The following is a 24,952-nucleotide window of genomic DNA, read 5'->3' as shown; positions in this document are numbered from 1 at the left end:
CGAGTAAATAGCAGCAAACAAACTTATCGTGAAATCATGATTCGCGATCGTGTTTTGCACATAATAGCCGTCATAGCCGGCATACGACACTGAAAATAACGCGGAAAACCGCATGTAGAAACCGCTGGCCGGCCAACTGTGTATTGTCTGACAAATATAGTCGCGGCCATAGGACGCTGCACTTATATATTTACATATCATTCGCGTCGATCGCATTGTACGATACGTAGGCCAGGGTGTTCGATGTTAATTTATAGCCGTTGATTTTATGATCGGCCAGTAGCAACTGGAAGCAAAAGAATTTCTAATCCGGTCGACTAGTTACGCGTGCATGCAAACAGACGAGCGATATTTATTTTGATTAAACGTTATATAGATAACGAAACAGATTTACTCAGCTAGCGAGTTTCATAAATCGTAGAATCACGAGGTCACTGGCATTATTAGCCAAATGTGTCATTTATTACCTGGACAGTCAAAATTCCAGGGAATATTAATTACTACTAGACTACGGACCCTTCTGCGTTTGTAAGAATTTTAAAAACGACAAAAGTGGTAGAGTTAGGGTAGAATGCAGTTGATGCATTTGACGCATTTTATAATATTTAGTACGCAAATTTTCAAAGCAATTCAAAGCAATTCTAGATCACGTCTTTTTAATTACTAGATTGTTCGTTATAGGTCGTTGTTCTTTTCAAGTACTTTATATGGAAGTACGCTCTTCTAAGCACTAAATGACATCGGAATCAGCAAAGATAGATATTTTACAATAGATATTTTTTATTTATTTGTAGATATTTTATAATAGAATATGATATAATGGGAATCAGGATCGGTCGAAATAATCGCGTGAACTATCGCGTTTTTTTCTTTTCCTTGAGCCTTGAACCACCGGTGAGGTTCGTGCATCGGATCCGATTCACGGTTTTAATTAAAATCACTGAAAAAGGAAAAGGTGAACGCTGACGTATGACGTCCGATGGAAACGAATAGCGTGCGTCGGTGACAGGCTATGGGACAGAATGGCGGCGCTTATCAATCGAAAAAATCAGATGCATCGAATTAAAAAAGGGATTGAAAGCTCGTGAAATCTGATGACACAGCCATTAGTCACGGTCCTTCCGAGAGGCATTAGCTCGGGCCTTGTTACACATCGAGCAAATTTTGGAAAGGTTCGACCGGTTCCAAGAGCGAAACATAAGCTCATACGTTCTGACGGCGATCGCATAAGTGTATCGCGTGTGGGTGTACACGTGCTGACACACAACTACACGAATATAGAGAAATACACGTACGAGAAAACACGAACGCGAGCTATCTAGGCTGAACCTTTCGAGGTTGACTTCTTGAGACACTGGAGCGGAAACACGAGACGTATAGCATGGGCTCCACGAGGCGAGTTAATCCCTTGAGACAACTGGGAGCCACGGTGTGGAATGGGAATACCAAGGGAAACTGGTGGTGTATTCTCATTCGCTACTCGACAATGTTATTATTACGCTCCCTCGTCCGCATTACGCGGATAATTTATGTCGGTCTTTACGTATAGCGTAACGCGCGCAACTTGTCCTTTTCACGTGTATATGCGCATCCATGCGCGTAATAAATGCATATAATACTCACCCATCGTTGTAATCATTCAGTCGCGTGATAAACACTCGGATGTTTCGCCAACCGCCATTCCCTGCGTGTCTCTTCTCTTGCTTCCACGTGCATCCAGGAGAACATCTTGGAATCATTCGCATTAGATTCGCATTATAATCCTGCGTCGTTTCGCTAACTCGATACTAAGTTCTGTTCGCGTCCACTGTACTCTCCGAAACGAATTCATCTTGTCCGGAAGGCACTCTGAAATTTTATATTGCAAAGGAAGGAAGTGAGTAATCATTGCGGAGAAGGAAGGTGAAATTTCGAAGAAGAGAGGAATATTTGCGAAGAGGCGGGATAGAAGAATTTATTGTTATTCGAGTCCTTATTCCGCGTTTACCTATCATTACCCGAAATCATGTACGTACCACTACTACAAGTACGGATAATTAAAATTTTTCAAGCGTAACTCACCCGTGAAACGAGCCCTTTTCATCTTTTCGTTTATTATCCATACTCTCTTTGATTTACTTCGCACGAGCGAATTTATTCTAACTTGCTCCGCCATGGCATTTATACGTAACACGCGTCTATTTGCGAACGCCACGATAATTCTTATACGGGGAGCAGTCGCTGACTGGCACCACGCGATATTATTTCATGTGTTTAGGCGTCAACAGGATCGTAAATAGCTACGTAGGACGTATATACCAGCCCTTGTTTACATCAACTGTGCGTTTACCGCGAATCGAGCTATGAGAATCGACGATTCTCCCTTTCCACTTATTTCTCCATCTTTGTATTATATTATACAACAACACGGGAAATACGTTTCATATTACGGTAAGTCTCAACGCGAACAAAAGATCGCTACTACTTCCGTATAACGTGATTCAGAAAATAACAATGACAGTGAAATATATGTTTGTTTCGAGAATATGTAATATTTAAAGAAACATTTGCAAATGTACTGAAATAAAAAATGATGTACGTTAATAATGGTTTATATCTTCCTCTAAGTTAAGGGATTTTTAACGATAAAAAGTTTTTATAAAACTTATAAAATTAGCAGAATTATCAGAACATGCGTTAAGAAGCTTCAAATTAATTTAACTCAAATCTGACTGCGACTTAAAAATACCAGTTGAATTTTGATTCATGTTAGATTGATCGAAAGATCTTACAATCTCAATTTAAGAACTCAAAATATATCTAGCAAAAGGTTTCTTATTTCCCAGGAGATTCTGAATTATTCATCCTATTAGAAGTTTCTCACCGTTAAAGATTCAAAATACATCTACCAAAAATTTCATTTTCTCAAAGATCCTCGATTTTCCATTCCAAATTAGATGTCCTCACTCTAATAAAATTGCACGTTCCAAAATCCCTGTTCTCAAAAGTCCGCTTCTAAGAAAAAAAAGAAAAATACGTCACCTCTAGAAATAAATCATCCGGAATAAGTAAACAATAGAAGCAACAAAAATTGCATTTGCTCTCCAAATTCGCATGATTCATTGATTCGCGGAAATTCAAAGTACAATTATTGAATGACGACCCACTCAAATCAAGGGTTAAGTATCCCATTAACCCAAGGTTGCAAGTCGCAACAAAGCGTTTTCAAACGCGCTCCACGGAGATCGAGGCAATTTCTTAACAGTCCGTTGCGAATATTCCATTCTACAAAGTATCCACTGCAATCAATCATGGATAAATTAGAGGTGACTCGATAAACAATTTAGAATCGAGGCAAACGACTTTTCCAGCGAAAAGCGCGCGTTTCTCAGCCGATCCTCCATCTGGCAAGAACCGCGAGAGCTAACCGGTGCTTTTCGTAGCTGTATAATTCGCCCGTGTTGAATGTAAATTTATCCCCCCCCCCTTCCTCCCAAGGGGTTATACTGTCCTCGTCTACGGCTCTGTGCTCGCGTGACTATGACCACGGCCACGAGCGAATTTATACTGAAACCACCAAAACGTGACAACGAGCGGGAAACGTTGTTGACGACTGGTCGTGGAGGAGGGCAACCGGGGAAAGAGACGAGTCTTAAATTCACATTAAACATTCATCGGGATAGAGCTCGCTGACAGCAGGCCGATGGAACGGAGATACGGGCATTCCTGATCGAGCTAATGCGATACTGAAAACTGGTCGAGGTCTTTCGAGCTCTGTCGGACTTTTTCTTTTGTTCGGCTTCCCTCTAACCTCGAACGCTTGTTTTCACGTGACTCGATCAAAAAATTCTTTTCGTTCGTGGAGAATAAAAACCAAACTCGTTAAAAATATATTTATTTCATTATAAGCTGCCTGACTTTCGCGAACACGTACGCTCCTGTGTTATCACTTTTTCTACGGACAAAAACGGGGATAAAATGTAAATGGTAGAACAGGGTAGCTTTTCGCAAAACTGTACCAACGTTGTTAGTTGAAATTTTACGAGTTATCAGTGCTAACAAATTCTTTTACATAAGAGTAATAAGTTTGCTATTACAATGAAATTCTATAAATTTCCTATTGGATATAAAGTTATGGGCATCTTTTGTTTAAGCACTAAGTTTGGTTCTGCAACTTATCCCAACGAATATATAATTGTAGACCTTACTGAGTAATAATGGAAAAGTGGAAACTACGATTTATCACTTGTAAATTCACTGTTCAAAAATATTCAACTTCACGAGGTAGATAGAAACAAGTACTTGGTAGTTTTGGAGTATTTAAATTTAAGGCATCTTTAAACAACAAGATATAAAAAAATTGTTCTGAAATTACCCTACAAATACAAGCGTCTCTTTGTTGTACAGAATATTTGAAAACTGGTTAGCGAGAAAAAGAATCGAATAAAGATCCAGAAAGACACGCGATATTATGAAATTTTCGGGCCAACAATTTAGGAAGAACTGTAAAGGGTAGGAAATATTTTACGGAGAAATGGAAATTGAAGTACCGACTGAATAGAGGTCTTCCTCTGGAATACTGGTATTAAAAACTGGCATCCCTTCGTGAATTTATCTACGCACGATGTCCGCCGCGTGTAATTGATACGAACCGATGTTTCAACAAAAATACCAAATAGCTAGCAATCCCTTTGGATACCTGCATGATTGAACATTCGATATCGCTTTCCACTGCTAAAATCACTCGAAATGCAATGTGCATTGATATTTCCATTCGGTTAAAAATATTTCTCCGAAATCAAACGTATACATACACGTAAACGTGAAAGTATATCTGCATTAAAAGTATTTTCACAGAACACCTTTCTTTGTCAAATGCTGCGTTAATTTGTGAAGAACGTGATTCTATGCTCGATCTTTTTTGTAAAATATAATTTTTAATCTTTCACTAAGAAATAATTGTTATAACGATCTCAAGCCTTGAAATCATTACGTAAAATCTATCCTCTGAATAACTGTGATAAAGACACGAAATTTCTGTTTCTATCGCGATTTCTGCATCCCTTTTACGTTTCCTCTTTGTGGCGTAGTGTATCGACCTTAGAATAATTTTATGTTAATAATTTTATATCTCGCTATTCAAAACTTACAATTTATGACGAAATTGGATAAAGGAATCCAATGCTTCACAGAATTACACAGAATTTTACAGGGAAGTGTAATCTGTGTTCAATACTTTCGTTCGTCGGAGTATTTGACACATTGGAAACACGTTCGGCGCGAGAACGGTATAAGAGAGAAGCTCCGTGATAAAAACGTTCCATGGCAACCATCTCGAAATTAAAACCGCGCGTTAGCTTGAAAGCGATTATAAGTACACCTGGAACATAATAACAGCGATCAACATCTTGAGGGAAAGTAATTCTTGATATGGACGAACGGATAAGAAACGACTCGGTTCATATATTATTCGTAGCCGTAACGTGTTCAGAAACGATCCAACGATGTTGGTAAAGCTCACGTCCATGACGACTGAAGCGTGTAATGATGAGATGTGAGCTATCATAAGAGTGTAATATCAAGGCTCGGATACGTGGCGACAAATATCACGTGCAGCAGACACAAAGAACGCGAGAAAGACGAGCAAAACAGGCCGAACGGTTCAGATGGATAAACTCGTTGCACAGATCGTTTAGCGCATCGCCCGCGGCTTTTTCTGATTGCTTCTCTGCCTTCTTCAGCCGTGATATTATACCGAGCAATTGAATTTCTTACACCCCACTAAGTACTCAACGCTCCCAACCGTTTCCATCCTTCCTCCTCTAGATCATTTCTCTCTCTCTCTCTCTCTCTTTCTTTCCGCTTCTCCCTTTTCCCATACATTGCACCCATTGAATTTAAGCAATCGAAATTTTAGAGCCGCTAGCCAGTGTCGATATCCCGCCACACAAACGAGAATTGGAAGTAATTTCGAGGCCAACCAAAAGAAAATAAAAATCACGACTTAACCTTTAGGTCTTAAGGTCCTCGATCTTATTACGTACCGTCTTTAAAGCCTGATCCACGTGTGCGATCGAGATGTTGCCCGGCTTAACAGCTTGATCTGCGAAAACTGATGAACATGTGGCTGTTACTGTTTTTTTGTACGATTCGAGAGTTTATTGAGAATCTTCCACGAATCTTATTTTTAAATTCTTCTTTCGCATATCTGTACAAGCGAACGAATTATTTCGCCACGATATGTTGTTCATTAGATGAAATGTATCTCAAGTATGTTTTCATTAAAACGTGAAGTATCTTATCCGCGAACTAAATCGTATAATTATGTATACGCAGTACATACATACATACTATATGTTAAACCTGTGTATATAATACAAGTTATTACTCACAGCTGACATCTCATCTGAACTAAAATTTTATTGCTTTCCACATAATAAAAGGAACTGAGAATAGTTCCTGTTCGCGCAAGATTCTTTCGTCCACGATTTAACAGCACGAAAACGTATACTCTTCACCGAGCTAAAAGAACAACTGTTCAAACGTGACACGTACAGCATAATGCCCCGTTATAAAATTGATCCTTTAAATACATCACGGACCGAAGTGTCTCTCCCCTAGAAGCGTTAATCGCGCCTCGAGAATCTCGTATCCCATGGAAGAACGCACAAAAATAGTAGCGCTCGTTTTCGTCGGGGACCGTGGCGATGTTTCTTCGTGCTGGAACGCCGACAAATCGCTCGCAACGTGTTGTTAATCGCGCGAAGAGCGGCCGGTTTAAAATTTAGGACCGCTCCAAGAATATCTTATAGTTTTCGAGGTCGTCCCGTTTAATCGTCGTCTCCAGTCTTCTCACGGAAACGATTCTTAATTGGCTCGCGTCAAGAATTCATTCGATAATTGCGAGGAATATCACGATACAACGAAATTTCCAGAAATAAAGTAATCTATAAACGCCAGTTACAATCGAGAACATGAACATCGAGCAAACTCTTTGCTTTTCGATGAGTAGAAGTTATATAAAGAGTTCATAGAAGTTATATAGGGAGTTCGTTGTATAGAGACCTCGTAGAAAATTGAGATAGACGCAAATTTCAGTAAACGTAGGTAACTTAAATATTACTGATAACCGAATTTGGCAAATTACAAGACAAATTACTTAACTCGACTCGCCGAATAACCCTACCTTCTTCTCTCTGAAAATATTCAACTTCACTATATATCTTGATCCTTGCAATTCGTCGCGAGATTCGTTCCAAAAACACGATTCTCAGAGATTGTTTTGAAAATAGAGTTTCAGTCGAAAAAAGGATTTCCGTGGCGCACGTGTGTCACTTCCTTTACTGCTTTTTAATTAGCTTTTTCCTCGAACCTAACGACCGTACCTATAAGCCATCGAGTCTCAGGGTGTACGTCGAAAGTGAGTCCGTAGAATCGTCCCGGAACTATTTTTAAATGCGTTCCCTTGCACAACATGGCGCCTATTTATTTTCCCCGCTAAAAGCAGTCACCTTTCTCTTGACTCGAGCACGTCTGTCATTTCGATCCTCTTTCTCCTTCGTTCTCTCCCCTGTCCCTTTAAGTTCAAGGTAATCGAGCTTCGTGTGTATTTACGCCCGTCTCCGCTATAATTTATTGGTTTGCACTTTTCGGCCAGGGAAACGTTTCACGAGTCGTCGATCCCCCTAGAATCTCCCCTTCTTTTGCTGGTGGCGATCGCTTCTTATTTGAAAACTGGAGCTTTGATGTTCCGGTGTACATCAACACGAACGTCACATGAGCTTACGCAAAGACTGCTATTTTATTAACTGCGACGTTGTGATAACAAACTATGACCAGCGAATGGTTTATTGCTTCCTTCGTTATTAGGTGACTCTTCTTTTGGTGGCTTCTTTGGGAACGTTTCCAGCAAAATAATGTTTATACAAATTTTGCGAAATATCTCTTCTTCCTTTATCTTTTCCTTTTTTCTTCTTCTTATCTTACTTCCCTCTTTGCATTTGCTCTTTTTCCATTTTTTCTTTGTTCTTTTCCTTTCCTTCTGACCTTCCCTTCCATCCCTGACCTTTCATCGATATTCGCTTTTACATGATAACATCAATAAAATGACGTTTTGACAAACAGTTTGTGACATTTGAACAAAGATCGAATATCCAAATTTTCGTCCAATCTTTTTGAGATATTCCACGTTATATTGCTCCGAATTCTAACTTTATCTCCTATTGTAATTGAACGTACAATAGAAGAATAAAATTGACAGTACGTGATTCGAAATGAACATCCCGTATATCGCGGAACATCCTAATATATCCACGTTCTATTATAATTCAATGCATAAGAGAAGAATAAAATTGATAGCACGTGATTCAAAACAAACCGTAAACTTACTACGTGAACCACTGGGAACAGCTTTTAGAAACAATCTAGTTTCGCGCATTCCCGGGTCCTACCGCGTACCTGCAAACTACCCTCTATAAGCGAATGGGGGTTGAAAGTTGAACGCTACACCCGGTGAACTTTCGCGAGTATCAGAAATTCATTTGTCTGACATAAAGTTTCGAATATAATTACTTTCAATTAACGCACGACAAACCTGTAAATTTATCTCGACTCGACTCAATTAGATCCTCGTTAGCAGCCCGCGCCACTCGCTTCGTGCTCGTGTTATCGTATCATTTAACTGAAATAAATTTCACTGAAACATCATTCCTAATCTCGTTCCAACAATTGATTTTACTAATTTAATGTACGTTCGTTTATAATGTATGAACAACACGGATGAAAAAGAATACGGCGAATCACAAGCTCTTTTTTTATAGAAAAGCAACCTTAAAATTCAACGTATCGTCGACCAATTTCACGTCATAATTATTCACTTCTTCGTTATTTATTTGATATTTACATTTACAATAGGTATCTTGTAACTTTTGTATACATTTTTTAATTCATTACAAATTTTACCAATACGCGCAATCATGACAATCATATATCATTACGATGCTAATGAAATTTTGAAGTGTCTTGTATAATATACAGGGTATATTCATGAAAACTGTCCAAATACTTTTGCGAGCCACTGTGTGTGCACATGTCTCCGTCCCGTGCAAACCTTGACGACAGGTACGATAAGCTTCATTTAACGAATGATATCACGACTTTTTCCCAACCCACGAAGGGATGGTGATGTTACATTAAAGTTTCACCTACATGAAGAAGCCCCCGATGTTCATCCCTGTTCTGATCGGCTTACCTCGCGTGTTACAACGACGCCTGTATATAATCGAAGACGACCGGAGAAAGTTTTAGATGCAATATGGCTTTCGTCACTGCGGGGAGAGACACGCTGGTTGACAAATGAGAGCCGGTGACGTAGCCTCACGCTACGAAGCCGCTAATTGGATGCGTATTATTAACAAGATGCCGCGAAACGCTTCTCGCTTGTAACTTGTAACAGTACGAGAAGACGGATACGTTCCCCTAATTACCCTGCTGCTTTTACTCGTTAACCGGTGGATGAAGAGCCGCGGTTAAACTGAATCCATTAGCGATAAATCACGCCGCTTCGCCGATAACAATCGGAAACGAACGTCCTTTACGGTTGCACGAATTTATTATCATCGCGATAGGGGCCTCCGATATAGTGGCACCTGTACGCGACGAAACTCGTCCAGACTTTTACTCGTCCAACGCAAACAGTCCGAAGCAGTCTGTGTTTTTAAAAAAGGTCCTCTCTGTATCTATAAAGAATTCTAACGGGTAAATAAATAAGTACGTGTGGACTAATTTCTCTTGGAATCGCGATACGATACGATATATATATATATATATATGTATATATATAGCGAGGTAGGATTATTCGAGACACCTAAAGTTCGATATCTTAAAATTTTATCTTCAACTTTGCGCAGAATACTCAAATTCGTTGTATATTACGAGACACCATTGAACAAGAAGATAACGTTCAAAAATGAAGTAGGATACACTCGCTATTATTTCATGATAACTGCAACTGAGTGTATTATTTATTGAACAAACATTTTTCCTTTTGTTAAGTAGAAGTTAGTGCAGTCAATGTTCGTATACGTTACACGTGCACATTTCACTGTTTGCCACACCACTCTGTTTCCAATCTGTTCACAATCTGTTTCCAAACATGGATCGCTTAAAAATTGTTGGTAATCGAATTTAGCGAATTACAAGGCAAATTACTTAGCTTGACTGAAATATCAATCTGACTCAAATTACCCTACTTAAGATGGAACAATGTTCGGCCTCGTCTGTCCGTACAGGAGACTATTATCATCGTGATCGTCCGGAAATGAAGCGATTAATATTGTAAAATCGATAAACCAGAGCGATTCTCGTCGCAACACAGTCGACCGCAAAACGCGCGCTCCAGTATGAAAACGATCGGTGAAATTTTCATGAGACCCTTCGCTATCACGAGGGACACCAACGTAGCTTTCACCAACCCCTTTACTCCTTCTCGTCGAGTAGAAATATGCGCGGGGAATTTTCGCGATTGCGCGCACAGGACCACAGGAGGACCAGGCTTTTGGTCATGCCTAATAAACGTTCGACCATCCCCATCGCGTATTCCTGACATTCCATACGACGAAGTCGAGGGAATTCCCGGATTCCACGTGTTTCCTCCTCTGCCTTTAACTCGGTAACGGTTTCGTGTCTCCAAGAATTGGTTGAAAGAAACGAAAGGAACAGAAACAGAGAGTGAGAGAAAGAAAGAAAGTTGACATCCAGTTCACGGTTAAGGGGAAAGAAGGAAGAAAAAATACGAAACGACGTCGCTAGATTACACACCTTTGGCTCGGCTGCTTGGTTGGGAAGAGGCGTGCGAAGATGGAGACAGAGGGAGGGTTAAAGCACGCCGACAGAAATCGTCTGAAGTCTTCCGCCGAGAGGGGCTGATTCGTGTCGGTCATTCAGGGTGTGAAAGTAAAGATAAGGCCTTCGCTGGATTTAACTCGGAGTCGTAAATTTTTACGACAACTACTCCGTGTCAATGTTTCACGAAATTCCTGAACCACCGGGCAAAAAATCAAACGAGCCGATCTCAGAGATTTTCGACGCTTCCAAGACCCCTTTTACAGATTCTTATCAACGAAGATCCGCGATTATCTCGTTTATTATGCAGAACGTCCATCTAATTTTCGCGGCTCTGTCGTCAACGATCGATCGAGAGACGGAGGCATGCGTGACGATAACGATATAACTATAGATTCTTTACGAAGTTGACCGTTAAGAGAGATTGATTGCTAAATTCATAGATTGATGGAAAAAATGTTTTATGAAAATTTTAGTGACGAGATAGCAAAAGTGAATATTTTTTCAAAAAAGAAATAAATATAGGAAATGATACATAGAATCTGTTAAATTAAGCATTACTATTTTCACAAATCAAACATTTTCTCGCTCCTACCAATTTTTCATCTGTGTCTCTATAATTTGACAAGTAAATGACATGTCTAGATATCGAACGGTAATTTAAAAACTTAGAAATATGCCTATCGAAATTGCAGGAGACGTATATAAGCGAACGAACATTGCCCAATCGAATGGAGACTCATTGACGATGTGGATACGTTAAAAAGGAAGACATTGTATTTGATCCCAATGAAAATCTTATTTTCGACGTGTACCTTTTCTAGTGACCACTGGTAGATTTCGGACGAGGGATTGCGCCATCTCGTTGCTGGAAATATCAGACCGGCCAGTATTATTGGGCAAGATGAAGTTATTTGGGTTAGGTCGGGTCGGGTTGCGTTATTGTCTGTCCGGCTCGAACTAGCTCACGTAATCATAGAGCAAAGCTCCTGATCCTCCTACTCGCGTATATACGTAAGACGCAAAATGGTACGTTTTCTTGCTCGAGGTGGCTTTTCCTTCTACGGCCGGCTGAAATTGAAAAATGAAATTGATTCTGCCCGGGCCTTTGCAACCCCTGTACACGCTCTTATTAGATATATTTTCTTCCGGCCTGTATATAGTCGTACAGTTAAAGCGATTAAAGAGCACGCGGTTCTCTAGTTCTCCCATCGAGATATACATAGCAACGATAACGATGATTAACGTATCATTGCCTGGAGATAACAATGGAGTAAAACTTGCGAGCTTCGAGAGAAACTCTATTATGTGGCTTAAAATGTATTATTATATGGCATTTGAACTTTTAGAATTTTTATGGCACGATTGGCTAACAAGTTCGGCGTGCTTTTATAGCGAAACTTTTCGAAATCAAGTTTTATTTCGAAGGAAAAAAAATCATATGAATGTTTGCAAATTTATTTATGCTGTAAGTATATCTTCCGTTCTCCATTTGTTATTGGCGAAAAGAATGCCAGAGATAGAATTTACATTATTTCCTTCAAGCAATGATTTTGAATGAAAATAAGCCTAACCATTTAATAAATTACCATTAAATGTTAAATTAATAGCCTACCATTAATTAACCTTACCTAATGAGATTAACCTATTAATTAGATATTTCTAGTTAATATTCATATATTTCTAGAATGTTTAAACTTCTTTTCTCCCAATATGATATAGACTAGTCTTGTTACACCATTTTATGCTATCAAAATTTACAAAAATACCCCTGCCACGGTAAACTTAGCTGGATTGACGTTACAATTAAAATATGTTTTATCGTGAAAATTAATTTTCAATTTACTCCAACGCTTACTTTATGAAATATAATCACTTGGATGTATTACGTGCTAAATTAAGAAATTTCTCCGAAATCAATCAGTTTCGTGAAAAACTAAATTTATTAGTAAATGAAGCGAATGCAACGATTTCCAGCAACAGTTGAACAAGATCACAATGCAGAGATCGAATCGCTATAAATAATTCTTACGTTCAAGTAAAAAAAAAAGTGGAATTGCTATACCTAAGAAGCTATTGGTACTCGATCAATCGAGGCGAGAAAGCGAGGTTAATAAGCGACGATCAACGGCAAGATATTCGAGGGCGAGACGCGTCAGGTGTAAAAAATAAAAGAACAACATCGCGGAGAGTCCCCTTTCTGATCGAGCGCGTAAAAAAGCGAGAACACCCGATGCCAGTTACAAAACAGTACCCTTCCTGCAAAACTCGAAACGTCGCGCCGCGACCACCATGAGCATCGTTTAAAAAAGAGGGAACGTCCTGCCGGTGGAACATGGCAACAATTTATTAAGGTATCCTTTTCCAGCGAGGCTGACAAGTCCCGGACAAATTGAGCGTGCGTTAACTCGATGGATGAATACATTCCACTTGATGCGACCGAAGAACTTCAGTGACTCTCAGTCGGCATTAATATGCTGACTACCTCCCCGAGACGTGACTATCGCGAGACAACGGTAAATTAATGAAACGTAACACGATTGCACTCTTATGATAGATAGGCGTAACTGATGGGAACATTTTGAACGATAAACGATTGAATTATGTCGTGTTCGGATGTAATAATTGGCAAAAAAAGAAAATGAAAGTAACTCACAGTTGGTACTTTTATGAAAATCTTTAAGTAGCAAGTTACGAATTCGCGTTATCGTAATTAAGACAAAAACGGGAATTTAAAGATTTCAGTTTCACGCATCTTTGCATCGCTTATCGTCGTTGTTAAATTGGGACATTACAGTGGGAAAGTACAGCTGCATTGTTTTCCCAAATGTTTCTATATCTTGATAGTTAGCAATTTTCAATCAAACTTCAGCTGTACCTCAACAATCTTTCTAAATTGAAAATTTTGTCACTTGAACATTTACCTTCGAATCAAATAAATATGACAAATTTATTCTTTCCTTAGAATCATTGAAGATTGCTCTATGAGGACTAATGTTACGTGAACAGTCGTTGATATATTAATAAGCGAAGCATTGACTGAATTTTGCTAGCAGTCTCTGGATATTCGATCAACCGGTCGTAGAAATAACACGAACACGCGATAAATTCTGTATCGTTTGGGCAGACTACGATGATTGAAATATAGCCCAAGGATGGTGGGTTTAAGAGTAGGCGCCAGGAAAGTCTCTTTGCACATGTGCGCAGCCAATTCGAACGCGATCGGTGAAAACATCTGTCCTCTAGCATGAGTCAAAAATCGGTAGAGCGCAACGGGCCATATTTATTTCGGTGATTCCCTTTCGACGAGGAGGTTAAAAATTGAATGCCGCCATAAATCATCGTCGATAAGAGAACGAGTTCTTAATGTGCGGACATCACCGCTACCAAGACCCGAAACTTCCTCGTGTCCTTATCCCGCGTACCAACGGAACGATCCAGTCCTCTTCGTTCGCCAGTGTCTTTCTAACCCCTTTTCTGGACCACCTCGTGCCCCCTCAGGTTTCCACCATCCTTCTCTCTCTCTCTCTCCCTCTCTCTCTCTTTCTCTTTCTGACCGAACCTATCGGTACGTAGAATCTACTACACCTCCTACCCTCGCTCGAACGGCGGTTTGTGTTTCTTATGTATCCTCCGCCGCGAGATCAGATAAAAAAGTCCGGAGGGTGGGAAACGGAGTAGTGGAAAGACCTCGGTTTAGTTTGTCACCATCGTTTAAAGGAGAGTGGGGGAACGTGGCCGGCGAAGGAACCAGCAGGATTTATTGGACTTGTCTTGGAGAAGAATCAAGACTCGTTGTGCTTGCCACGAGACCAGTCCTCCACCAGAAAGCCAATTAAATCGGTCGACAGTCCCAAAAGATTCTGAGTCCCCTGAGCTCCTACATCTCTTCAACTGGCCTACCGTTCTTTACCACCCTTTTCCATCGTCCCCTTTTTCTCTCCTTCCTATCTCTCTTTGCCTCCCGCTTTGACCTTTAATTCTACTCGCGGGCTTCCTTTCTCGCGAACTTAAATCGGACGTCTTATCTCCCGACCCGATACGACATGCCTCGCGACTAATGTCCAGCCAGCCGGCACTGAAGAGGATTTGGTACAGCCGAAAGACGTCCCGGCCGAAGAGAAGGCTGGATAACTGTCCGTATTTTCAGAGAGATTGATCGGTGCCCTGGCAAAAAGAATATCTAACTCTCTCTTTCTCTTTTAGCTGAGAAGGTGGAGTTTCACGGAACAACTGCATTTCGAATACTTCGCGGTCGAAAGAAAATAATGGGGTTCGCCCTAATATCTCGAGAAATATATCTTTATTTTTTTCGACCAGCCGCCGATGAGGTAAATTACTCCAGAACGGAGTTTCTGTTTATGAGGACGGGCCTCTATAGGTCAGAGAGGAATATCGACGTTGTTGTGAACATTCCCGATACTCGATCAACAAGATCGTTTGTGTACGAGGAAGCACTGAGATTTTTCAAGTTTGTACTCGGAGAAGACTAATGATTACTCGCTAATCATATTATAAATCACGCACTGTCCACTGAATATGAATCTTGTATTAAATAGAGTTCATTTATATCAGATCAATAAAACGAAGAATCTTCAGAAAAAAGGGTTACATTAGATTGGCATAACATATTCCCAAGGAAAATCAGATGGATGGAAATAAAGTAGATTAATCCTTTCACTGATAATATCAAGATACACGCGTGACAGACTGCAAGTACCTCGTCACGAATAAGAAATGTATTTCTTAGCATCAGAACTATCGATGAGTAATAAATCATATAGCAGGGGTTAATAACGCGAATGAATCGTTAATATCTTTAAGGAAAAGAAAACTTCCAATTGAAGAAGCTTTCTCTTTAAATTCGTACGGACCAAGACTGTCTTCTCGTGGCAGGGTATCAGTATCCCGCCATTAGGCACAAATACCTTTCGAAATCCGTTCCGGGGGACAGGTTCCTCAATTTTTCAGCGGGCAACGGAGCCTCAAAGAGGCAGCCTCTTTTCACGGAACGGTAGACACTTTGCAGAAAGGTGCGTAGATTTTTTTCGCGAGGTCGTTTCGGCACATTCCTTTGCGTAGCGAAAGAGGATGGAATAGGGGCGGTAAGGAGATCGGGGAGGGCTTTGAATGCGAGACCGCGGAATAATTTATATGGAAAGTGAGAGAGACGCTTCTTGAGGAAGCATTGTGCTTGGACTTGAATTAAACATCACCCCCTTGACTGTGAGGTTCTGCCTGTGCCTCTTGGCGATGTCGTGACTAGGAGCTCCGGGATAAAGGGGGATCAATAGGGGCGCCAGGAAGTAGGGCTGCTACTATACAAACTGGCAAGGTATTCCTATGCCTCCAACTACGTATCCCACAGGACGTACCTGCGTAACGAGACAGAAACTACGACTTGGTTTGCTATCAGAGACCGATTTATTGATATTAGGCTCGCCGTTTCCCGCCACGAAACGAGATATACAAGATGTGAAGAAATATCGCCGAACATCAAAACCTCTGTTACGCGTGTATTATTCTCTTAATAAAGATGATGATAATAAGGTTTGAACTTCTATTTTAAGTTTCAATTATCGTATAATATCGCAATATTACCAAATAAACAAAACTGCTCTTACTATTATTTAATAGTAGTTTCGAGAACTCGTTATCTCAATAATGTAATAATCCTCATGAAAACGTTTGACAACTACGATAATACAAAATAATATTTTCTAACTAGAAATATTACGTAAATGAATTGTTCAGAAGCACTATAATATTAAATAGATTTCCTCAAGCCATTGTCCTCAATTTATCGTACAATTTACTATCTAAAATCAGGCCTAATGAAACCTGTTTAAATTCATTGAACATCAAACAAATTTTGTTCAATTCTCGTCTCCAACGTTAAAACGCACCATTTCTAGTGAGCATAATAAAACTTTAAAACTTTAAAAGCGGCAGGTTTATTGAAATAACAGTAGTAGGCAAATTAAAAAACACTGCAAAAAGATTTACGTCTTTGACTTTTATTACGGTTAGAGCGTACGGCTTGTGCGGTAAATACGATAAAACGGAAGAAATTTCCTCAGGTACGTTCTGTTCTGGCATTCATCGTCGTTGGAAACGAGTCGGTGTATGAAATAAATGCGCTTGATGAACCGACGCATAATGCATTGCACGAGAGATGCATTTTTCACGTTAATAAGAGATAACTTGCGGAGCGCACGTGTTTGATTTGCATTTTACTTTATTCGTCGAAAACTCCTTATCAATTTAAAACGACTCCGTGTTGCGACCACCATCACGAGAACCACTAACCAGCTGGACACTTATCAGTGACCTGAATTACAGCGAATTTATAGTGACGTGCATAAGTCTTTGGTTATAATTCCATTTATAAATTTTAGGGCACTTTTGAAAATTAATTATTTCATTCAAAATCATTAGGAAATTATTAAAATCTGTAAGAATTTTTCACGAATATTACATGTGTGCATTTCTGTACGTTCCAATTTTCTATAAATGGACAAAGATGCGTACATGCTGATACCGCATATATTTCTTGTTCGCGGTTCGAAAATCGATAGAAATTTCTCAAATGCCCTACTAAGAAAAAAACAAAACGTGTACAATTTGTCTGCCCAAACAATATTTCTGCACGTCACTGTACATCATATGCCCAACCCTAATAATTATACGTTGTTCAGATGCGATCTTTTTAAAGCTTAAAGGCACGTGGCGATAGCGTAACGGAGACGTCCGTCATATGGCCACCGAAACGTGCGCGCAACTTACGAGAAAATATGCCACGAAATTAGCAAGTACGCGGAACATCGTAAATTCCATCGAGCAACCATCTGCCCAGAGAGTTAAAAACAAGACACAGCTTGGCTGGCTCTTAAATTTCACGTGGCACTCCTTTTCGTACCAACGTGAAAGATAAAGCTGACCGATGGCCGTGCTCTTCGCGTCGCTGCATCTGATTTTTTCGCGTGCTTCGCAAAGGACACTCTCCGCGCTCCCTTTTGCCGTCAGACAACCACCTTTCTAGTGGCGGAAGTACGAGCGTTATCTGCAACGCTTGACCGAGGCCAGACATTTCTCAAACAAAAAAGGAAAGAAATAAACAACGACGCCTGGCTGAAATGAACCGTGTTAGGACATATTCTCTGTCGAGCAGAAGTTTCAAACCATATATCGATGAACCGAACGGAAATTGCTTTATAAATTGCTCCGTAGTTCGTACGTTAGGGGCCTCTCTCAGATTTATGAGACACAAGATTGCATTTTTTCATGGAAAACACAACCAATTCAGTCTACATTACAGTATTTTTTACTTGGAAAACTGCCTCTGTTTTTTATGATTACAGCTCTTATGGGATCTCTGGCTGGATAAACAAATGGCTGGTGTATCCAAAAATATATACCAATTATCATCTGGATTACTCAAAAGGCATACTTATCAATCGTATAAATTGAAACAAGAAAAGAACTAACAATTACAGACACCATTTTTCAAAATTTATCTCGAAGCTTGCGATTGTTTATATTGATTTCTGGTAATAAATAAATTCTTGAAAATAAATAAAAAGAGGCCAGATAACTGGCCGGAACTCTACTGTATTTTCAACAGTATAAAGAGGAGGCAGACATGCTTTCAGAAAGAAATTTGACACACATCTAATAAGTCTAACGAAATATCAATAGCCTACCGATTCTCAAAACTCCAGAAAACATTTGTGAGAGCAGCCAAGGTGTTCACGACCCAAGTGACCGCAGGCAGAATTCTCTCTTTTATGGGCTGTTGTCATCGGCAACCTGTTCAAATACGTCGAAGAAGAAAGTTGACGGAGTGTGACGCGTCCTCGAGGTTCCAGGAAACTAATCCTTGTATTTCAGCGAGGGAAAAAGAGAATCGTGGCTGTGTTTTTGATCGGGCCGCAGTTTCAAGGCGCTTCCGCGGTCGAACGAAAGACCATCCTGAAATAATATTTGAGAGATTCATTGTTGGAGAATCTCTCTTTGATGGAGGCTAACGCGCAGGAACAAATGATCAACAAATATGTATACAAATCACTCGGACGCATTCGGACAAGAACATCCGCAGCTGCCTGGCCCTGTTCCTGCTTCATTTGCATCCAGCTCGTCCGCGGTTTCACGTTGCATTTCGAGCGTTCAGCATCGATTACCAAGGAATTGCTCAGGTGCGACAGAATGGAAATAATAACGAGCAGGTGCCAGCCTAATTAAATTTCGCACCTAACGCCATCCCTTGCGACACGCTACGGCAATCTGGACATTTTTTTCCGTCATACCATATGTCTCGGCACGTGATATTCTACTCTAGAGTTGGGTTACGGCCTTTTTTTCTAGTTAAGCACCGTAACGACAGATTGAAACGGAAGAGTTAAATATCGTTTTATTGTTGGAGTCTTTAGCTGCTGGACTATCTACGATTAATTTGAATATAGTGAAGTATGCTAATGATTTCATGACAAACGAATACTGTAACTAGCTGTTCCTACAAATTAGATCAAAATACTACGATGAATATGGAAAAATTCTATCGATTACTTTATGGCAGGTACGATCGATTCTTTTTACTTCGTCTCACTAATCTATTAATCTTTCTCTTTTTTTCTTTTTTTTTTTTGAGAAGATTAAGCGATGCAAAAGGCCCTATATATCTGTGACTAAAACGTTTAATTTTATTTAGATTGACTACGTTTGTAACATTGACTTAGTTCAAATAATTAGGAAATGGATATGTCTAGTTGTAAATTAAAATCAATATAATTTACAAGGAACAAGGAATTATATAATATGGTTTTCCATTCGATTAATCTTTGTCCAATTTTTACGATTGCACTTGGCGAAAGATACGACACTTTCAAAGAACAACACGCACGATTTCGGGTACACCCCACTAGACAAGGGTGGGTTAAATCGTTCAAACAACACAGGGGGATGAAAGAATCGCGAAGTCACTGCTCAGACCTCGCCTACTTGCCACGAAACACGGTGGAATATAAATTTATGGAAGATAAAGTTTGACGACGGCGATGGGAAGCAGAGCGGACCTGGCAATGGTTTCAATGCGCCCCAAGGCGTTTTACTTTTCGAAGAACTTTGTTTTCTCACCGAAATTCCGGCTGGCAGCTGCAACAACAGCAACGAGAGGCTATGCCTATCCTTTCACTCGAACTTTACCTTTATAAACCTCGGCCCCTGAACTTCCAGGACAAAGTCCGCGCGCAGAATAACAGCAAGATGCAGAGAATCTCCGCGTACAGTTCGCAAGCGTATATAACCGATTTTTTCTCCTACTAGATAAGCACATAGCTACCAATCTCGGATCGAAGAAATTTCGAAAGTTTACTTTTGCTGACATGCCGTAGGCGATATCGAAAGGTGGAGTTGAAGGGAAATAATCGAGACGTTAGTATCACGAATAAAAGGCAACGGGAGCAAAATGGAGAACTCAAATAATGGATACAGATGAAGCACACGATAAGTCACATTTTTCGTTCTTTACGTGACGATCATGTAGGCAAAATATGACAAATCTCAAACTTAATTCGTTATTTTTACTTTTCAAAATTTTTCTGTAAATCTTGGATCGTTTTCACGACCACATGATTCCGATCGATTAATCTTTCCATTGACAATTTCGATCAATTATTACGTTTTATACGAGACTCGCGTCTATCCTAACACTTACGAACGGGAGCACATGTCAAATTAAAATTTCTCTTTAGTCAAATCTTTCTCCTTTAATATTAAAATGAAAATGTCTTGTCACACTCGAAGTACCTTTTGATAACGCGGCGTCGATCACAATGACGCGACGTGAAACGACTCGAATGAATAACTCTTAAATGCTCATGAGCGTGAAATTTCGTTAGCGTATAGAGTCCCGTCTCGTTTCGGTCGATACATGGTATTATTATTTGAAAAGCTCTTCCCATAATGTCGAGAACATTTGCTTTCCCGACCAAATATTTGCCGCGAGCCGCGGGACGATTTTAACATCTCAAAGCACACACTCTCGCCGCTACGCTATGACGAACTCTGTTTTTCTACTCTTTCTTTTTTCTGTTAATCCTTTTTTTTATTTGGAAAACCTTGTAACCATTGTGTACTCAAGAATGGTCTCTACGCGTACGGCCAGCGTACAATGTACAGAACCAACAAGCATCCATTGTTTCTATTGTTTGTCTATACGCCGCTCCGCGTTGTCTACGGATCTTTAATTTAAAACATGAATTTCCATACGGTTTCGTGGTTCCTGTGCCGGTTATCTTTCCAACCACCGCCATTCTCTCTGACTTCGTTGGATCGAAAACGAAACTGTTTATTTCTACGCTAACTTCCCTTCGTCCTCTCTTTTCATATAGTCAGAATTATTTGAGATCACCCAAGCTCCGACAACTTGAAATTCAAGATCATCCAAGCTCCGACATCTTGAAATTCAATTTTAAACTTTGCACGGAGTAATCAAACTTATTACACATTAGGAGATATCGTTATTCTTTAATATAATAAGAAAGAACGTTTTTCATTTTGAATTGAATTTTTCTCATTAAATCATTTGATAGCAATGTTATCCTATATTGTATTAGGTCATCCCATAAGTTCGTTCCGTTTTTCGAGCGGTTATATATGTTAAGATTGTTTACATACCTTTCAGTTTCATGAAAAAATGCAATCCCCCTCTCGTTGTACAACTTCTTCCCATTTTTCAAGTGCATTGGTCCCTTATCGCCGTATGTTTATAAATCGACATATGAAATGTATACACGAAAGTCGGCACGAAGTTATGGGATGACCTAATAGATTCGGAACAAATTCTTTCTATATAAAAATACATATTGTTATACGTATCAACGTATACTAGAACAAACTGATGGTACAAAAGAACAAGGTTCGAATAACGTTCCTTTTTCCTTTCATACCCACGTACAAGTCATCCCCGCCTCCCTAAATGAATTCCACCATTTATCGTATCGTTAAATACCTATTCTCTGGGCATCTATAGGCGACAATCAAACCGCCAATTCCTAAACCGCCCATAAACCGAAATCTATCGTCAGATAGACCACGTGGCCACCGAGTACGTGGCCACAATGTGCCAACAAAGCCTCGTCCCAGCAGAAGATTCACCGAAATCGGCAACGAACAATCGCCACAATCAACGAACAACCCCTGCTACGTCGCGGTGAACGCGTCGCGGCCCTACCATCTCCGAAAGATCGCGTGAAAAGTGCGAAAAGTTCGCTTTCTGCTCGTCCGGAATCCATCCGACAATTATCGCCGCGGGGATCACGCCCACGCACACACCTATGCTATATAGATATTTGTGAAGCTGAAAGATAGTAGAAGAGAGAACGAAAATGGAGAAACGTGAAGGCTAGAAGAGCAGAGAAAGGAAAAGATACTAAAGAGGGTGGCGGACCATAAATTATCGAGCGGCAACAATGAGAAGAGGAATCCTCCCTATCTGCATGGCGACACCATGGCCGAAAGACCAAATATTTACACTGGCCAGTGGCAAAACTCGAAAGTAATAGATTCGAGATGACTTTTCATTTAACCGAGCACAAAAGGTAGCCGGTGAGGTTGGGCGAAGCTCTCAGCCACCCGCTGGCTTCCAGCCCACCAGGACAATATCCTTTTCTCTACCAACTGCGGAGCTTGGTCCACAGAAACGATTTTCACGGAACATCCGGAGGGGTGAAAATATGGTAGCTTTGCTAGTCGCCGTTTGTCAACCTGGACGCTAATTGTTATTGCCCGCTAATTTCCCTGGATACGAGTCCCGAACCGCATCTAAACGACGACTGGGTGTTTGAAAACGCGCGTGCCCTATCTACTCGTGCGTCACGCAACTCCACGCTGTATCAATATGCATTTCGTCGCGCTATTGTACCGCTGCTCTTTTATAAGCGTGTTCGCTGTGTGTCATTTGCAGCCCCTTTCTCATGCAGTCGCAAACTCGATTGGGGTTTGATGAACTGTGCGGTAAGAGGGCACGTTTCGAACGGTAAGGAATAAAGCTGAGGGTTGTGGATATACGGGTGAGATTATTTTAACGTAAAAAGCTAATTTTGAAGGTGAAGCTTGAATAAATATTTGAAAAGATGGTATGATGATGGATAAAGAGAGTTTAGAATTAATATTTATGTGTACAAGTTATATTAGCAACTTTTGCAGATACTAAATAGTTTTCATTATGTTGATAATAGTTATTTATTCTGGAGTATGTATTATGTGTATTCGTTGCTACTGTTAATCACAATTTCATCTTACAAGATTATGGCGCGTTTTCCATCTGTTCTTTTAAACTTTCTTTCCATCACTGTAAGTTACTATATTCTATTTGACGATAAATGAACTGTTTAAACATTGCATATATTTGATCAACTTCATAGGCTTCCCAAAATTAGGCCATCTGTACAAAAATGTTTCAACCCAGTCTGATAATGAGATACTTTAATAATTTGGAAGTTAGAAACGGACGTATTCTTCTATATCATTTAAGACGTCTTTCAACGAAGAGAAACATTAACGACGTTAATTATTAACGAGGATAAATGTATCAAAGTTTTATCTTAATAACGTTAATAAAGTTAATCGTCAACGAGGTTGATACTCAAAGTGATAACAAGTGCACGCCCGTAAGGCGGTCTCCATCTACAAACATGGGATCAAAGGGTTCGAGCAAAGGACGACGGAACGCGTACGATCTCCGCATAGCCACGATCTCGCTACCAAAGACGCTTTGTGAACTCTACCATCGTTTGTGCGAAAGAGAAACGTTAATTATTATCTCTTGCTAATTTCCCAGATGTCGTAGACATTGAGAGACAATTATCAAAAGCCACGTCGAGGGTCGACCACATGAAACGTTTACCCACGAATAAATGGGCCGACAATCTTTCCAGAAACGAACACTTCTCTGTCTTCGCTTTAATTGCTGGACTACAGCCAACTTCTTAATATATGTTACTATATTAGAATTGTCTACTAGATATAAGCCATATTAATAGCTGCGAGAAAATTGATAAAACAGACGCTTCTACGAAGTCATTTATGTTAATCGCTGTTCTTTAATAAAATTAAATTAAATGGTTCAATAAAATTAAATGGACAATACGTAGACACATAAAAATACACTTGTTACACCTTTACTAAGCCGACAGAATTCTTGCGTTCACTTAATATCTCCCACCGATAATTACATACATATAAAAAAAATTCACAAGAATGCAAGATATAAAGGGAAAACGAAACTCTCTACTACCTCTCGTTTTTTGATGGAACGAGCGCGACGGAAGATGATAAGACACCCTGTTTCTGATTACATGGTACATTAATTTACTTAATTTCCTCTCACGTCCGCGACAATTACGCTGTCCCGTATCAAAAGCACCTAACTTTCGCTTCATAATGTCGAAGACACAAGATACGTGGCGGACGTTAATCGTCCCGGATCGGTCTTTTCCGTTCCGTTGCTCCTCGTGGAAGACGCACGCCACTCGTGATACATTATTACTTCCTGAAAAGTGATCAAGACTCTTGACACGTTACACACGAGCTTCTCGAGTACGTGCACGAAAAAAAGGAACGAAGACCAAAGAAATCCGTATTACAATTTCAGAGGAACAGCTGTCCTTGACATTGAACATACTGCGGTATGCACGGCCACTTCCGGTCGAACGAGATCGCGCGCCACGTGGTCACGGAGGTGTGAGAGCAGCTGTGACTTTTAAAGAAGAAAGCCTTAACTTCTCGACCTCTTGGTCGCCATCGTCATCAATACCTTTTGCACCGTGGCCACGCAGCGGGAGAAACACCATCGACGACATCCTGACATTTACCAGCCCACCGCTTTTGTTCCTAGATTTATAGAGCAGGCACCATCTATCTCTATCTTTGATGTTTGTTGAGGCTTGAACTTCTTTCTGATACCATATTTCCTCGGCTTTCTTATCGCTGTCGCTCGATATCGTCATTACGACTCCCTCGATACATCGCTGATCTAAATTCCTAAGCTAATTATAGGAAGATCTATCGCAAGCGAACCTTCAAATCGCACGTGACTTCTAAAAAGGAGATGAGATTTATCGAGTTGGTTTAT

General features: G+C 40.1%; 1 long non-coding RNA gene across 2 annotated transcripts in view; it reads right to left on the bottom strand.

The window, feature by feature from the left end:
- Window positions 1–18,612, bottom strand: part of LOC125385847 — a 160,578-nt gene extending 141,966 nt beyond the window's left edge. Inside the window, exons 1-2 of one of the 2 annotated variants that reach the window (XR_007225544.1) lie at window positions 18,525–18,612; window positions 1,624–1,848 (exon numbers count right to left, since the gene is read on the bottom strand). This is a non-coding gene — a long non-coding RNA (uncharacterized LOC125385847). Of the gene's footprint in view, window positions 1–1,623; window positions 1,849–2,061; window positions 2,369–18,524 lie in introns of those variants that run through there. The other variant, XR_007225543.1, reaches the window with a different exon arrangement.
- Window positions 18,613–24,952: the final 6,340 nt, after the last annotated feature.

This window comes from Bombus terrestris, chromosome 10 (genome assembly GCF_910591885.1).
Source record: "Bombus terrestris chromosome 10, iyBomTerr1.2, whole genome shotgun sequence".
In the NCBI taxonomy this organism is placed as follows: Eukaryota; Metazoa; Arthropoda; class Insecta; order Hymenoptera; family Apidae; genus Bombus; species Bombus terrestris.
This window is presented reverse-complemented; position numbering and strand designations above follow the sequence as displayed.